Source organism: Pristis pectinata, chromosome 6 (assembly GCF_009764475.1).
Source record: "Pristis pectinata isolate sPriPec2 chromosome 6, sPriPec2.1.pri, whole genome shotgun sequence".
NCBI classification, from domain to species: Eukaryota; Metazoa; Chordata; class Chondrichthyes; order Rhinopristiformes; family Pristidae; genus Pristis; species Pristis pectinata.
Genome location: NC_067410.1, coordinates 64,566,708 through 64,582,461, shown reverse-complemented (window position 1 = coordinate 64,582,461; position 15,754 = coordinate 64,566,708). Strand labels below are relative to the sequence as shown.

The following is a 15,754-nucleotide window of genomic DNA, read 5'->3' as shown; positions in this document are numbered from 1 at the left end:
TTTCAGCACCTTGAAGATCTGAATCGGGCTATCCTTCAGCCCCATTCTCAATAGCCTCTTCAGTCTTGGGTGGGTTAGCAAGTTTGCAGATGACACAAAGATCGGTGGTGTTGTGGATAGTGTGGAGGGCTGTAGAAGCTTGCCGAGGGATATTGATAGGATGCAGAGCTGGGCTGACAAGTGGTAGATGGAGTTCAATCCAGAGAAGTGTGAGGTGGTACACTTTGGAAGGACAAACTACAAGGTAAATGGCAGGATTCTGGACAGTGTAGAGGAGCAGAGGGATCTGGGGGTTCATATCCACACATCACTGAAAGTTGCCTCACAGGTGGATAGGGTAGTTAAGAAAGCTTATGGGATGTTAGCTTTCATAAGTCCGGGGATCGAGTTTAAGAGCCGTGAAGTGATGATGCAGCTTTACAAAACTCTGGTTAGGCCACACTTGGAGTACTGTGTCCAGTTCTGGTCGCCTCATTATAGGAAGGATGTGGAGGCGTTGGAAAGGGTGCAGAGAAGATTTACCAGGATGCTGCCTGGATTGGAGAGTATGGATTATGGGGAGAGATTAAAGGAGCTAGGGCTGTTCTCATTGGAGAGAAGGAGGATGAGGGGAGACATGATAGAGATATACAAGATATTGAGAGGAATAGATGGAGTGGACAGCCAGTGCCTCTTACCCAGGGCGTCAATGCTCAAAACAAGAGGACATGGCTTTAAGGTATTGGGTGGGAAGTTCAAGGGTGATGTCAGAGGGAGGTTTTTCACCCAGAGAGTAGTTGGTGCATGGAATGCGCTGCCTGGGGTGGTGGTGGTGGTGGTGGAGGCTGATACATTGGACAAGTTCAAGAGATTGTTAGATAAGCATATGGAGGAATTTAAGTTAGAGGGATATGTGGGAGGAAGGGGTTAGATAGTCATAGGTGTGGTTTGAAGGGTGGCACAACATGGTGGGCCGAAGGGCCTGTATTGTACTGTATTGTTCTATGGTTCTATGGTCTTTCCAAATACTTATAATCTTTCAGTTCCGGTAATATCCATGTGAATCTTTTCTTTTGCACATCCTCCAGTGCTTCTGGATTTGCAATATTTGGGCATTAGAAATGTGCACAGTTCTCCAAAGGTGGTATAACCATGATTCTATACAATGGATGGATTTAATGGTGATATGAGCATTATGCTATCGCTATTCATATCTGAACCTGGACAGTGAGTGTTGAAAGATAGTTCAATCCTGGAAGATGGAAAATAAGAATAACTCTTGTTGAAGACATAGCACTGGGAGAAATAAGTGTCACTGGAAATAAATTAGGACCAGGAATCCTGATTTTTCCACTATTTACAGGATCTTTGTTAAAGGAAAGCTTTCACCATCAGCAACAACGTACACCATCTCCAAACATATCAGGAAACTATGACAACCTTTCCAGGCCTACAATAAGTATGCAGTTGTATAACAAACTGACTGAGTTTACAGACATCTGAGTCATCAACACATCACTAAATGATAGTGAGACTTGGACTCTACACTCAGATCAAAGGTAGATGGCGAACAGCTTCCATGTGCATTGACTGCAACACATATCTTGGAAGGAGAGAGTCACAAATTCTGACATCTTGGACTGTGCATTGATCTCTATTATGTACACACTGCTCAGGCAGGAATGCATTCCATGGTTTGGGCATAGTCACCAGGTAAATGATGAGGGAATTCCCTAAAACAGAGAATGTGCCTCAGGGAAAAGCCCAGATGGTTGCCCACACCTGCACTTCAAAAACATCTGTGGAAGGGACCTCAAAGTGCCATACATTAATGCGGACAACTGAGAGGCAACTGCTAAGGATTGCAGTCAGCAGAAGGCCTCCAAAAAACAGAGAGGCAAATAGTAGAGAAAAGATTCCACAGAAAGAATGAACAATGCATGCATATGTCTAAGTCCACCTTCAGGGGAAGCAGATGTAACAGAAACTGGCACTGTCCAGCCACTGTAGCAGATTGAGGGCAATATTCAGATGCAAATCCATAGCTGTTCTTGCCTGGAGGAGCCAACATACACACTTTAAACAGAGAATCAGGCACAGTTGTCCCACAATTTCTTAAATGGGAGCATTGGTCAATACTCCTCAGAGCTCACGTTTATACATTCACTCCTTATAACTCGAGCCAAAAGGTGAAATCCAGTTTTAATTCCATGAGGACTCTGAGTCTAGAATGAGGAAGCTGCCAGAGTCACATTAACCAAAATCTTAGTTATTTTCTGCCTTGCTAGCTCTTCACATAAAAATATAATTCCTCAACTTTAATATCTCTTCCTGTAATTTTCCTCTGCTTTTTCAGAAGGTAAAGAATTGGACTCTATAGTGATTCACATCATCTCATGGAACTAGTGACATGAGCCTGGATGACGCATGCTCTTAGGTTATCATTCCATTGTGGTTGAACCAATTCCATGCTGGCCTTCAGTTCACACAGGCAGGACAGCAATCATGACTAAAAACTATGACAGATTTATTCCTTACCTTTCCAAGATCAGTCTGTCAACAAGCTAGAATGGTTTCATTCAGAGTTGTACAGGGACTAATTTTCCTGATTTCTAGGATTCAGTTCCACATTAACCAACACGACTAACAATAAATTTGATTTACAGAGCACCTTCATGCCAAAAATCACCAAAGGTACTTTATAGACAGATAATCAGACAGTGGATGTCTAGCCAAAGGAGGAGATATTGCCAGGGAAACCAAAGACTTTGTTAAAGAGGTTGGTGTGAAAGGGAGATTTTAATAGGAAAGGGGGAGGTGGAGAAGAGAACTGGAAGTGTCAGGGGAATCATCAAAGGTCTTTCAATAGGAAATGATTTACCCTGTTAATGTTATATGTTGGCAGAATCCTTTGGATGGTGTTACAGAGCCAAGTTCTTTATCAAACTCTTCTTGTGAATGATACTTCTTGTGAATGATACACATTGAGGGCTTGGTTAATGCATGTGATTGGAGGGTCATTTGGAAAACATTGAAAAGTAAACTTTTAAGAAAAAAAAGATTTCTGATTTCAATAACTGAGCGTCAGATGGGTTTTGTGGCTTTGCAAGTCTATGTTTTTTTTTAAATTGTTTCTCGACATCTGTTTTTATTTTACCTTAAACATTAATGTCATTTCTGCCACAAGCTGACCTATACCAGTGCATTCTGGAATAACAAAGCTGCAACCCTAGCTTTGAATTGGTTTTATAAGCAGACCGCATGATCAGGAATTTCTGGGTTATGTGCTGGAACCTGCTATTCACAAAGCTGCTCACATTGAGATGAAGTCATTGAGTCACACAGCACAGAAACAAGTCCTTCAGCTCACCAAATCCATCCTGACCATAAGTACCCACTTACGCCATTCCTACACTGATCCCATTTTATTCTTCCTGCATTCCCATTAACTCCCCCATCCCCCTAGACTCTACCAGTCACCTACATAACGTGGCTGATCCACACATCCTTGAGAGGTGGGAGCACACAGGAGAAACTCAAACGATTATAGGGAGAATGAGCAACCTACACACAGACAGCACCAGAGGCAAGGATTGAACCCAGGTTACTGGAGTTGTGAAGCAGCAGCTCTATGAGCTGCACAATTGTGCTGCCCCAATATGACTGCTTACAGAGCTGACTGCTCTCAAAGATTTAATTCCTCAAGGTTTCTGATTTTATGCTTTGAATTCATGTAAATAAACAAATGCCTTGTGAAGGTCTCGGACAGGACAGTTGCTGTAACATTCAATGATACAACTAAGAAGTAACCTTCTAACTGAATAAATATTAAAGAAACAGGCAATTCCAAACACTGTTTCACTGCCATCAAGCCATGGTAATAATTCAAAGCATAGTGGCTTAAACCAATAGAGGAACAATTAGGAGTGATGTCATTCCTTTCCCAAATGTGCCATTTCTGGAATACCAACAATAAATTGATCAAGAAAAGTTTGCGCAACCCTCTAAATGTTGGAAGATCAATAATGATCCCGACTCTAAATTTATGAAATGTCATTGCAGATATTCCAATGTCGTCTTTCTCTTGGGCCACACCTGCTCCAAACGGACATACTTCAGTTCAAACTGCTGCTCTTTCCCCTTGTCCACTCAATGCTCACTCCCTCCATTCCTCCACCATCTCTATCAAAACATCAGTTCTTATTCCTTTCACTTTTCACCAAACCATCCTTTAATTCCTTTTCATCCATCGTACCAGTGTTCCTTCTTCCCTTTAATTGCCTTCTTTTCCCCTTCCTCCTTCCCCCTCTATTACCACCCTCTGCCCTTCACTGCCACTCATTCCCTTCTTTCCTGTAATAAAAACAGAAAATGCTGGAAATACTCAGCAGGTCTTTAACACTTCAGGCTGAGGACCATTGATCAGGACTAACCTTTCATCCCTCTTTCCAAAACATCTACTGACTGACTATTAAGATAAGTACCTTTATTAGTCACATGTACATCGAAACACACAGTGAAATGCAACTTTTGCATAGTGTTCTGGGGCAGCCCACAAGTGTCGACAAGCTTCTGGCACCAACATAGCATGCCCACAACTTCCTAACCCATGCGTCTTTGGAATGTGGGAGGAAACCGGAGCACCTGGAGGAAACCCATGCAGACACAGGGAGAATGTACAAACTCCTTACAGACAGCAGCCGAAATTGAACACAGTCGCTGGCGCTGTAATAGCATTACGCTAACCACTACACTACCGTACCTGTAGCAATGACCTGTGACTATTACTGAATAGGGAGGTGAATCTGCAAATTTGCTCTCAAATTGAGACTTCCTATTTCATATGAAACTCTGACTACAGTGTGCCATAAGACAATCTGTTGTCTGGCTGGGTTTGCAATGGCACTGAACAGAGAATATCAGTAAACGCAGACATGTGGACAGGGCCCCAAATTACCGAACCCCATGGTAAATTGCTGACTGATAGAAGATATCACACAAACATAACTGGTAATTCCAATGATCATGGAAGAAGAAATATTGAAGTTATTTCAGAAACAGTGGGTGCAATTTTGGGGCTTTATGAAAAGTAAGGAACCTTTTTCTATATATATAATAAACTTAGAAATTGAGATCCTTTCTTGGTTTTATCTCGGTAAATCTATACTAATTCACTCTATAAGTCAACACATGTTCTCATAATGTTCTAAGGGATACTGTTTCCCTTCTCTGATCTGTTTGAATATGGGTAAATAGCCTATGACAATCAATTATTGTCTATCAGATGATTTTAAATAAGATCTCCCTTCAAAATTCTACCCATTCCTGTTATTTTACATCTCAAACATTCTCTGTCCTCCCTTGAGGTAACCTCAAAAGTGCTGGGACCCTTTGTAATCTTATTTCAGACATACCAGACCACAGATCCAATTCTCAATCCCCAGATCCAAGTGTCACTATAATCACTAATAGGTAAGTCAGTGTCTCTATTGACACTACCTGGCATAATGCTGTTTTCTTATAAATCATTCAATTCATTGTGATTCGTATCATGGTAAATTAGAATACAAGCTTCCTGAATTTTGTAATGATAAAACAAGACACATGCAGTACAATCTGATTCTTGATTATCTTCAGTGTTAACTTTCTCCCTGAGCATCAGGATGAAATTGGGTAGCATAACTAAAAACAATGTGTGATCTTGCACTAATTTTCCGTACCAAAGTTCTACTTTACAGATTAAAAGATACTTGTAATCTTGTTCACCTCTGTTTTTCACTGGATCTATGCCACGGTTACCAAGCAAGTGGCTGCCCATGGTAAATAAGACGTCATTGATGTTTATCCATGTCTCAAAATATTTTTGTGGTGTAATAGGGTAGTAACCAATTGTTGCCTGGTTTGGAGGCAGTAACGTTGATTGGTATGGAATGGTGATACATATGACAATTAACAGGTGGTGACAAGGAGTTGGGATGAAGGTTCATGCCTGCATTCTTAAATACACCTCCATGTTTAATCTCAGCCCCAAAGTGACAAACTGAGAGGAGCCAAAGGTTCATCCCAAATCCTTGTTAAATACCTCTGAATCTGTTTTGCACTGGACTGGGGTCAGGGGGAACAGAAGGGGAATATGAAGTGGGGTGAGGATCCTCATCATTTGCCCTCCTCTCAACTGTGAATGGTGCATTGCTTCAAGACAATAATGATGCAAGAAGATCAGAGCAGGAATTTTGTTGATTTGAACCAAAGAACAAAGTGATGTGGTGCTTTTCATTAATTTGTAAAGCACTCCAAAACTAGTGGTTCACTTTTAAAAAACACTGTTACTTTATTGGAGCACACAGCTTCTGATTTCTGCACAACATGTTATAGAAATAACCTATATTATGTTTGTTCAGCAATCTGTTTTTGTCTTACAGTGTTTATTGAGAGATAGTTCTTGGTCAGTACGTGGGAGAACTCTCTCCTTTGTAAAAGTTCCTTGGGATCTTTTACAAGCACTATAGTAAATAGTTAGCACCTCAGTTTAATACCTCATTCAAAAGACTAAAAATCCTTTGAAGAATAGAGCATTCTCCATAGATATTGGCCATGAAATATGTCAGTTTAAAGACAGAACTTTCTGAATAATAGGCAAGTCCACAAATCACACCCTCGTGTACAGAGTCTCACTTGTTGGCAGTATTTTTCAGTAATTCGTAAAAGAAATAAAGTAACAAAGAAAACTTTCATTTGTGCTCTCCCATATAATACACTGTCTGATAAGCGTCTACGTACATTATCAAGATGAGAGTGGAATTGCAAAAAAAATTACAGTACTCTTTAACTGATTATTTTCTGCAAATTGCAATGACGAACTACTCCCAATCACTGGTGTGCTGCCTATACTGGATCATAATTTTTGATGTTTTCTTCCTTCTGTGCAATAAATTACAAGGGTATCATTCTTTCCAGTGACCCAGACTCTGCATGCAATGCTTAACCTTATAAAATATTCACACGAATCAAGTGAGTAAATAGAGTCTTACATTTTCACCAGATGAATCACAGCTACCAAAAATATTTCTATATAGTGACAGTTAATTGAAGAGTGAGACACTGTTATTTGAAATGTCAGCATTTGCCTCCAACAGAAATCGTGCTGTGCTGTGTTAACCCTGTAGTGATAGATAACTCTGCCTTGTTTTCTTTAAAACCATTGAATATCATTGAAAAGTTTTAGCTGAATTGCTTGAAAGAGGATGTGCATAAAGAGTTGATGCTCTGCAAGATGATGTAAACCCACATCCTTGTTATAGAACAATTTATGCCTTTCTTAAAATCAGTTTGAATATTGTTTGATTATTTTTCATTTATTATGTTGTATCCATGATTCTCCATAGTGTTTCACCTTGTCCATAACAGTGGATCCAGAGCATACAAGTTGTGTACAAGGAAGCTAAATTCAAAACTGATCTGCAGAAACAATGGAGTTGATCTTCCAACTGGGCAGCAACACTCCTACTGGGACTTACAGTGTGGAAGTCCAACACTGGTACAGAACTAAGTAGTATGTAGCACCTTCCACTATGTTGCCTGTATGGCTGGCTACCCCATTGGTTGACTCCCCATGGAGTTTAATGGGGCAGAACAAACTTCCACAGACTTTGAGACTGCCCCAGGCTAACAAATTTGCCTGCTGAGCCTCTGCCTAGTTAAAGTAAGTGTGCATGTTTATGTGTGTGTATGTGCATTTGTAAATATTTTGTTCTGAATGTAGCTCTTTCATGTTTATCTGTTCTCTCTTTCTCTCATATCTGAATCGAACAAAAATGTAACATTCTCATTTTAAAAAATTACCTTTATATTTTAATAGTTCCAGGTAGTTTTGAATGTGAATGTTTAAGACATTTGCAAACATTCAATTTCACTGAGAGCTTTAACAGCTTGTGCACTTGGGGACGGGGCTTCACCAGTTGTCTAAGCCTTTCTGTAAGTGCAACTGGCCACTTACATTAGAAGAGCCCTGTACTGTAACATGCAGCACTGGACCCAGTAGATGAACTGAGACACAAACTTCCAGTGGGAGATGGCACTGGGACTACACTGGAAGGATCAGCATGGTCATAGGTCAGGCAGACTGTAATCTTGGGAAATGGACGACCTTCCTTGGTATTTCAGTGAGCCAGTGGTTAGTCTGTGGAATGGACTCCCAAGGGAGGCAATAAAAGCAGGAAATGTTGATTGAGAACTAAATAGATTTTTTGAAGTAATGAATATCTTGAGATTTAGTATGAGTAATTAATAAATGGCATGAAGCTAGTGTTGACACAAGAGATTCTGCAGATGCTGGAATCTGGAGCAACACTCAAAAGGCTGGAGGAACTCAGAGGGCCAGGCAGCATCTGTGGAGGGAAATAGACAGTCGACGTTTCAGGTCGAGACCCTCCATCTGGACTGCCAGAGGGCCTCGACCCAAAATGTCGACTGCCCATTTCCCTCATAGATGCTGCCTGACTTGCTGAGTTCTAACAGTTTTTTGTGTATTGATGTAGTAAGTGCTGCTTGCCTGGGAGAAGTAGGGGACTTTGCTCCTATAGCTACCAGGGTTCACTGCACTGGATTTTCCTTTGCTTCCAGCCTTGGTCTGAGGACACCAATTGATAAAGATCAGATGCTATGGTCTGTCTATCTTTGCATCCTGTGATTGGCATGGTGGTGGGAAGTAAAGCAATGAGCATTTCATAGGCTGTGACAATGAGAGTTGACACACTGCAGTAGAAAAAGACTGAGAGAAGAATCATTCCAGTTAACAAGCATGTTGATATTGAACATTCATTTGCAATAATTTCTAAGTCCAATATAGTTGAAATGTGAAAGTGATAGGTTTAAAGTTTGCTCAGAATACCAAGCAGGGAAGTCTGTAAATATCACTGTACTAGTAATGAGAACAATTCTTCCTTCACTTGGAAGGTAATAATGGAATTCAGTAAACATAATGAATTGTATCCTATAAAAATAGATGGTATAAAAAGAGCCTCAAAGTTTGCATGGAACTTATAAAAACCACAGACATTTCTATAAGATATTCCAGGATTACAATCAACTGCTTTTAGATTATGACAACTAACTTCATGCACTTGCTTGTTTATTGTCACTGGCTTCCAGTTGCTTTGTGTTATTGTGTGTTTTGGAATGTGGATTCAGATAGACTGTGACCCAGTCTAAACCTGATTACAAAGCAAATAAGTCAAAGGAGGAGCCTGTGCAACAACTTCCTAGGCTTGATTGCTCCCGTAGACTGTGGGTAACCAGACCAGTACCTGTTCTCATACTGACGAGTAGTGGGATGTCACCCCTCTTAGAGATGTCAGAGAATAGGACAGATATCAGTTGACAAATGCAACAGATTGAGACAATCATCAGGTATGTGGACTGCCAAGAACCCAGACAACAACATTCAGAATCGTTGATAACGGCAAAGTACCATTTACAAGGAATGTAAATAAACTGTTAGTTAATCAGTCCAACTGCTATCACTTCTCCGGTGAACAGAAGGAAACCCTGACCTAGATTGTCAGAGAAATGAGACAAAAATATTTACACAGGAAATGTCAGATTAGTGTAGAAACTGATCAATTTATGACATTGAACTGCCATTGATAAGTATGGATGAATCAGTAAGATCAAGTGGGAAAATGTCTGGATTCTCAAGAATCAAAGCAGGAGTGGCTTATCTACTAGATATGGTAGTCAAGTGGCCATGGTACTGGATCACAGATAGACATAGGACTTCAAATGACAAGTTGTGAAACCGCACAATCTCCAGATGTAATTGGAGGATGGTTACAACACAGAACATCCACCTGACACGTGACCCTTACATTTTACCCACCGTGGATGATACTCAACTCGTTGAGTGCTGTATGTGCTTCAATAAATACTCTTCAAGGAAGAGACCTGTCACCCTCTAACAGGTGCCCTGACACCCAGCTCCTGTCCTGCACTACAGGACCTTCTCTTAATCCTCTCTGAGAAAGTGGCAAGGAGCTATAAACATTGCCAACCATGTCCTGAGAACCATAAAACAACATTGATAGAACATAACATCTGGTTCTTAAATTGTGCTGAGATGCCACAGCTACTTTTACATTGTAAGCAGTAACAGCAATGATAAGGCATTTCAAATGGCAGTGGAAATAAGTAACCATTGTATCTTGATGATATTGATTGAAGGAAAAGTCTACCTGAATTGCGTGGGTGGGAAGATAAAGCTGCAGTTTAATAATTCATTTGTAATAAGTAAGAGGACTTCCCCAGTATCAGTCTAGATCATGTTCCAAGAAACTAGACAATTTCACCAGTTGAAGGAAACAAGTGTGTCTAACTCTGAATGACATAACTTTAGATAACCCTATACCTTATCATTATGGAACTTGGATAGAACTGAAGACTGCATAAGAGTGTACTAATTAAGGTAAACCTACAAAAGCAAATTTTTTGATTGCACGATGCACTTTCCACTGTAACTAAAAATGCCATTGATTGGCATTCCAAAGGTAATGGATGGGCAAAATAAAGAAGTACAAAATTGGAAAAGTTCACTCAAAGTAGAAACATTGTCCATGATTGGGACAAGAACTTTTTCCACTCATTTATGCTGACAGAGTTTGGCTGCCAAAAAATGAAGGTGTCAGAAAGACCTTCTGTAACAAGAAATATAAACATTTGATTTTATTTTTAATTACAACATAGTCTTTGGCTTTTGAAATGTTAGTGCTTTACGTTCTGATTATTCACACTTTCTGAAGCTATTCTCATGGACTGTGAATGCAGAACACACACACATCTCATCAATCTGTTGAAAGAGCACATTTAAGCATATATGTGATTCACCAGTAAATATGCAATAGAACTTACCTTCTCTAATTTTCCAGTGCTTATTTCTTGAGCAATAAGCATGGTGCCTCTAGTATTGTAATTAGGGGTAATTACCAGTAAGCGCCCAGAGGAACAGCGCTTCCACAGAATGCTCTTCACGTTGTTCGTGATTGTAACAGAGCTGGCTGTCCTAGTAACAGACTGTATCTCCAGCACAGCTGGAGAAGTTCTTACAGCTGAACTATTGCTTGCTTCCGAGTCACATTCTGTAAGTGTGGGAAAATGTCTTTATTGTCTACTAAATATTAGGCTGCAGATTAGCATAGGAACCATGGCAACTATTCACTGGATCACTGATCAAGCACTTTTGAATTTCAGTTGCAGACCAGGCCCTCTGTTTGTCCACGGATAGTGCTTGAATCACTGAGGCACAATATTTATGTTCAATACTCAAAGAAAGCCGAGAGAGAGACAGACAGACAGACAGAGAGACAGAGAATGAATGCAAAGCAAGGCAAGCAGTGGAATTGTGGAGGATGAGGGACTGTAAGTCTGAACATCAACAGAATTCCTGAGCAAATTCCATCTGTTTTATTCTTCCAACTTTTGAAAAGCACTGCTGTACATAAAGCAGCTGCAATAGTTCTGGTTTGAGATAAGCTCATTAAACTGATGCATTCATGTCATGGACATGTTGTGGCAAACATTTTGGATAAAAAAATGCTTTTTCTGTAAAAGAATCATTAACTATGTAGTGACTGCATTGAGAATGTTGTATTCAATCAAAGGGGTGATAGCACTCCTTACTGTTAGTGGCAGGATTTAAAAGGACAGAACAGTAAAGTGCTTCAGTCTCTGAAACATTTAGGGCACAGCAGGCCAATCAGCATCCATCCTTTAACAGACAACGTGAAGAAAGTGAACAATGAGAAAAATGAGAGGATGGAAATATAAATCCATATTTAAAACAGCCAGTGCAGAGGAATAATGATTGGAATAGATTGTTTCAATTAAATAAAATACAGTAAATGCATTTAGACACATTTAATGCATTTAAAAAAGGTACACAGCTATCTGTGAACCTGTAGGTTAGGTATGATGTTGATAAAACAGATTTCAAGATGAAGCCATGTTTACTTTGCAAGCAATCATCCCAGAGAATTTAATAAAGTTTCTGCTGTAATGTACTTGTACACACCAGAGATAAAAATATGCCTCCAGGAGTAAGGTAGGTAGACAGATTCACAATATGCAAGGGGTGAAGGGTTACCATGGTTGATGTGAATGCAAAGTTGAGATTACAATCATATCAACCATGATCTTATTAGCCAGGGGAGTAGCTTACTCATGTTAATGAGTTTGTTTTTATGAACCAGCACAGCTGGGCAGTATTGAAGAATGTAATTCTTTTCTGCATTAAAAATATTTGTTGATGCAATAATGTGGTGTGGCTTTATTATTACAACTGAAAATGGGTTTAATCACAGCAATGAGTATTTAGTCATGGTGTCCAGTTTACCACTCATGAGTGAGCCAATTTTAATAACTGAAAAGGACTTTAAAATCATTGTACAGTTTATTTTTCAGAACTTCCTTGAAGGCCTGAAAAAGAGCAATATTTACACAGATTTGATTCATTTGCCCTGGAAAGGTGAGCTTATGAAACTGAAGCATTCATGCCATGCATGTATTACAGCCAGTTTAGTGGGATGGCTTGACATCTAGTGTGATCACCTGGAGATTCATCTTCTGTTTGCAACATTAAACATACTGCACAGTTGCATCAGTGTGTTGTATCATGCCTCTGAAATCCATTCCCTTGAAATCAATGGAATGAACTTCAGTGGCAGAGTATAACATGCTATCAGGTTGTCTCTGGAGAAAAGGGATGAATTTTAGGCATTTTAATATATACAAAAGATTACAGAAATTCAAATTTGCCAGACTGTAATTCTGCAGTTTTTTTGGCACTGGTTTGGCCAATTTCAAGCTCTTAAAAATACCAACACAACCTCAAAGGTGCTCCAGGACATTGACTGAGGTCATGGTGTAGGTTCACATTAGAGAGCTGCAGGATATGTCAGAGATATTATTCCTGAATGTGATATTGCGTTTCTCCCTACAATCTTCTCTGATCCCCACCCTTGACAACCCCTTAGGGTCTTCCTCCTTCCACCAGATGAATTTCCCAATCCTGAAGAGGTTGCAAGGGTCTGAAGTCCCTTCACCCATTTGTTTTCCCTCATCTTCACCTGATCCCCTGATCAGTCCAGCAAAGGTTTGATTCCCTAAGGCCCCTGATGGAGATATTAATCTCTAACCCACAACCCCAGTCATTTACCTGATCACTATCCCTTCCTCTACTGGTTTCAATCATCTCCCCCAACCCAGGCTACCAGGCTCTGATTGGATATACTCTAACCCTACTGCGTCACCATCCTTAGTCCAAGACAACACATTTCCATCTCCAAAACACCAATACAGCCTGAGGCCTCTGGCTTTGGATATGACTGAAGTACAGATGGAGAAACAAAGGGTTGCACTAGAATTTCTTAGCTATTAGATGGTCCTTTTGTTTAGCGTCTCAACAATTCAATTATATAGAAGCCTGGTAACACTGCATCTGGTGTATTGTGTACAGGACTTACTCTCCCCACCTAAGAATGGATATAGTTGAGGAGAACAAGACCTGTACATAATATGCCAGAGGAGACACAAGATACTGCAGATGCTGGAAGTTGGAGCAAAAAAACAAACCGCTGGAGGAAGTCAGTTGGTCAGGCAGCATCTGTGGGTGAGAGAGGAATTGTCACCATTGAGTCGAGAACCTGCTCCAGGACTGAGACTTACTATGATGGAGTTATGGTCCAGGCCTTCTCCATGAAAACCCAGCCATTCCAGTGGTGTGTAATAATGGATGCTCCCAGTCCACATTACCTAATTTCCCCACAATGCTCAAAATGCAGGAATAATAATCTTTGATGTATGTCTGACACAGTAATCCTTTCTAACAAACAAGCAAGACTCATGTCAAGAAATGCCCAGGGCATCCTAGTAAGGATTGTTTTCATGTTTTACTCCACTGCAAATCCATTTTCAACTGTACATCACTTTGAGATAAACAGCATTGCACCATCTAATTTCAAGTCAAGTCAGGTAGAGTTTATTGTCATATGCACAAGTACATGTATGCACAGGTGCAATGAAAAAATGACTTGTAGCAACATCACAGGCACTTAGCACCATATAAGCAGCATTCACAAGAAAAACAAGAATTAAACACAGTTTTTATAAGAAAGAAAATAATTAGAACAAAACAAAACATAGTCCACTTTAGTGCAAAGTGATCATAGTGTTGCCAAAACTGTAGTAATTAGGGTTGTGCCGGTTGGTTCAAGAAATGAATGTTTAAAAGAAAATAGCTGTTCTGGAACCTGATAGTGTGGTACTTCAGGCTTCTGTACCTCCTGTCCAATGGTAGCTGCAAAAAGGTGGCATGACCCAGATGGCGGGGATCTTTGATGATAGATGTTGCCTTCTTGAAGCAGCACCTCCTGTAGACACTACCGATGGTGGGGAGGGATGTACCCGTGGTACTGAGCAGAGTCCACTACTCTCTGCAGCCTCCTACATTCCTGTGCATTCAAACTGTCGTACCAGACCATGATTTCTAAGCAAATACATTCACAATCTGGAACAGAAACCATTCAAGTTTTTATGGATGATGTCAGAAGTCTCATTGTTAATGCATTAAACAAAAATGGCCTTATTTTTGCAGTCAACTGCACAACAAAGCAGCTAATCGCTGAATTCATAAAAAGTTGCCAACAAGAACCTTGCTTTCTCTGTGGTAAGCACTTCACCTTCTCTGAGATCTGATACAATCACGTATCATTTAAAGGGATACCTTGTACCCAGCAACAGTGATGTCAATGGAGATACAAGAGACTGCAGATGCTGGAATCTGGAGCAATAAACAATCTGCTGGAGGAATTCAATGGGTTGAGCAGAAATGTCAACAATTCCTTTCCTCCCACAGATGCTGCTCAACTGCTTAGTTCCTCCAGCAGATTGTTTATTGCAATTGTGATGTCAGGGTTGGTTCTGCAGCCAATATTGGGGTAGAATATGTTAAGAGAGATCTTGTGGTGATTTTAAAATTAGGGAAGGATGCTGAAGGGGAAATAACTGGAAAGTTCATGACAACTACTGCAATTTGAGGGTTGTTACTGGAAGAAATAAAGAAGAATTAGAAAGTTCTTTCACACTAAGGTTTACAATAACATGATATGCATAACCACAGGGGCCAATTGAGTCAGACTATGCTATTCAAAAGGAATGTGGATGGGACTCGAGAGAAAATAGCATAAAATAAAAGGAGAAACCATGCAGAATGGAAAACAGTAAATGGTTTTACCTGAACAATTGGCTGCAATTTATACCTGAGAGTAAGATATTGCTGGATTCAGCAGAGTTGATCTGGAACTACAAAGGAACAATAGGTAAGGGCTAGATTCAGCAGAAAACTAGAAAAGAGGTAGATTGTTTTCATCAGCCAGAATGTTGGAGGGCAAAGACTGGGGGAGGTTAGAGCAAGAAGAGTATGCTTCTGTAAATGGGGAGGGGGTGGGGCTAATTTGAAGGCAAAGGAAGTGCTCCGTATATTGGGGAGTTTGGAGGAGGAGACAATGGCTCTGGGAACAGGGGCATGTTACAGTAGAGATGGGGACGGGGTCAGTCCTAATGTGGTACAGATTGGAGGGTTGGAGAGCAATGGGTCTGCAAATGTGGCCGGTTAGAGTGGCAGGGTATGCTTCTAAACAGTGGAAGAGTAGAGTGGAGAGGAGAGGGAGGCCCCATCTAAACATTAGGATGTGGTCAATGAATAGGGTCAAGCTAGATTTCATTCTGT

At 40.3% G+C, this 15,754-nt stretch overlaps 1 protein-coding gene across 2 annotated transcripts in view; it reads right to left on the bottom strand.

The window, feature by feature from the left end:
- LOC127572107 (rho guanine nucleotide exchange factor 4-like) overlaps nt 1-15,754 on the bottom strand; it is a 351,573-nt gene that overhangs the window by 254,638 nt on the left and 81,181 nt on the right. The window lies entirely within an intron of this gene.